This window comes from Anolis sagrei, chromosome 4, assembly GCF_037176765.1.
Source record: "Anolis sagrei isolate rAnoSag1 chromosome 4, rAnoSag1.mat, whole genome shotgun sequence".
NCBI lineage: Eukaryota > Metazoa > Chordata > Lepidosauria > Squamata > Dactyloidae > Anolis > Anolis sagrei.
Window position 1 is genome coordinate 73,707,073 of NC_090024.1, and position 3,029 is coordinate 73,710,101.

Here is a 3,029-nt window from a genome sequence, read left to right on the forward strand (position 1 = left end):
TATAGGCCCACTCTTTTGGTTCAGCCCATTCTGGCTCATAGCCTAGTGGAAGGACTTTTTGGACATAGTTTTTAGTAGTTAACCAGAACGTGTCTGGTCTGGCTTAGCAGTCTGAACAGGCCATCCTTAGCACATATATGCCATAGAATTGACCAATATTTGCCTTAGAGTTTATATCATTATAGTTGTTGTTACCTCAGAGTTATACCTTATACCTGTTCCTTATTATTCTAACTCTATATCAAAATCAAACTGCACCTTTGTATACCTTGTTTTGATTCATCTTGATTGTTCAGTAAACTTAATTGGTTGAATTTTAGTCTCGTCTCTAGAGTTTTATTTTGGAGGAATTAAAGTACATATAGGGCATACCGATGGTCACTGGGAAAATAGCCAGGCACATATAGTTCTCCCTTAATCTTCCGGGTTGTGCCATCATAGGTGAGGAAATGTATATATTGTGGAAAACACTGTACAACTATTGCATATTAAAGGCCAGTGTGATTTTTGTGTGTTTGTATGAAAGTTTGTGCAAACTTTTTAAAAACACAAAATGGCATGAAAAGGAAATTCTGCACTGAAGATTCTGTCAAGCTGGCAGAAAACGTGCTCCACAGTAGCAGCGTGATGCCTGTTATCCTATTCTTGCCATTTACCATCCTACCTGGAACTCTGGGAATCTTGTGCATGGGCTTCACAGTGTATTGGAGTCACCACTGGTTTGATGGCTTTACCTGGGATGAATCAGCTCAGATGTTTAACCAGTTCTCATTGTGACAGGCATCTTGGTCTTGTATGGTGCTGCAGCACTGGAATATCGGGTGCCTCTTTCCTGGCAGGGATACAAGCTCCCATGGAAGCTACTACATGCATCTCAGACCTAGAAAACATCCATCATTGTTGTCCTGGGACTAGTGGCTATCTTTGAGTATCACAATGTTGCTGGGCATCCCAAACATATACTCACTGCACACCTGGATAGATCTGTCAGCTGTGCTGCTCTTCTTCTGCCAATGGCTAATGGGGTTCTCTTCTTTCCTGTTCCCTTGGGCCTCCATCTGACTCGGAGGCTTCTACAAGCCCATTCATGTTTTCTTTCACTCTGTCATTCTTTCCTTGGTTGTAGCAGAATGCATCTCTGGCATCATTAAAAAGCTGGCCTTCAGGCTATCAAAATAAGCAACACCTTACTCCATGCTTCCTACAGAAGCTTTGTTTTCAATTTACTTGGGACGCTAATCCTGGTCTTTGCATGGTTAGTGTTGTGGGCTCTGGCCAGACCTGCATGGAAACATCCAAATGTGAATTCAGAAGACATCCAAGAGCCTTTGCTACATGGAGCCAGACGGAATGTTATGAAGCAACTCTTCAGAACAATCATGAGGTGGTGTAATGGCCAATTATCCACTGAGATTAGTAGCCTTAACTTGAGGCTGTCCTCAATATAGGAGTTTGCATCTTGAATCGGTGCAGTAAGAAAAAGCAACAAGCTTCCCATCCTGTTCCTCTATTTGATGGCTCTGCTTTTTGACAGTTTGAAGTGCTCTTGCTATTATGGACAGCTGGATAGCCAGCCAGTTCTGAACAGCCCATGCTCTATTTGCTTTATGAATTTGGTTTTTTTATGTACATTTTTGAAAAGGAGATGGAACAGGCTTGTGTTCAGGAAATGTGACTGTTATAGTTAAGGAAAGGAAGCATCGTCCAACCTCAATCAAAAGTTATGGTTCTACAATGTGGTGACCAATAGGTATTTTGAACTGCAACTCTCATCATTTTCAGGCACTATGCCCAATGACATCAGCACAGGGAAAGTTTCCCTATATAATAATGCTTAATAAAAATATTCAGAATACTCACAGCTTATGTAATAATTGGATCCCACTATAAGTGCTGTTGACCTAAGCCCATGATGGCGAACCTATGACACGTGTGTCAGCACTGACATGCATAACCATTTTCGATGACACACAGCCACATGTGGCCGCATACAGAGAAGATGGGGCCACTTCCCAAGAAGGACATTTCATCCTCAGCTCCTACACCAGCATTTTCTATAATGCCGAGATATATGGCATTATAGAAAAAGCAGGTAAGTTAAATAAGTAGTTTTTGGTTTATTAAATACAGTTATATATTACAATAATATATTTTTGTTATTAAACTATAGATATCATGAAATTATGGGTTTTTCTTGAAGTGACACCCCACTCGAGTTATGCTCGGTTTTTTGGTGAGTATTGACACACCGAGCTCAAAAGGTTGCCCATCATTGACCTAAGCCTATATTAGATGGGGAATGCATCTAAAATGTAGTCAAGTTGGGCAATATGGAAGACAAAAGTTTTACTTTTTCATGAATTGTGACATAATACGCTGTCATATTTTATTCTAAAATAGATCAGTTTTATTATTTTTCATAATTAACAGAAGCAAAGACAAGCAACATTCCTAATGTTCTTTCAGCAGCAGTTATATCCTATTCTAACAGAGCTAAGCAAGCAGGAAAGATGCTTAAAGCTCCCTTTACTCTGTGCATCCCTTATCCACAGAGAAGCCATTTGTGGCAGCAGTCATACTACTGACAGTATGCCTGATGAACCTGGGCACACTTACACTCTGATAAAAAAGTGATAACATAATGTAGGACATTCATTCAGCACACCTGCATACTCTGCACTTTTGGCCCTATAGTTTATGGTACAATACACCATCCTAAAGAGCTTTAATTATAATTCAAGAGTCTCTTACATGCATAGACATTATGTGGTGAATGCAACAGTCATTACGACAATGTCATTGCAAGAGTTTCTTTCCCCCAAAGAGCAATTCAGATGCTAGCATCTACATGATTTCCTAAAGAGCTTTTATAAGGCACTTCCATTAGTATCATATCAACTCCAAAGGACCCCCTTTTAAAAGAAGTCAATGACAGTGTCTCATTGGAGCTGTTACAAATGAAAGCTAATGCAACTAGCTTTCATCCAAGAAGGATTTGGGATAGGAATGAGGGGATTCTGTCACATATT

General features: G+C 39.9%; 1 pseudogene; it reads left to right on the plus strand.

Annotated features, from left to right (window-relative positions):
* Positions 1-558: 558 nt before the first annotated feature.
* Positions 559-1,448, plus strand: LOC132773481 (lysosomal membrane ascorbate-dependent ferrireductase CYB561A3 pseudogene; annotated as a pseudogene).
* Positions 1,449-3,029: the final 1,581 nt, after the last annotated feature.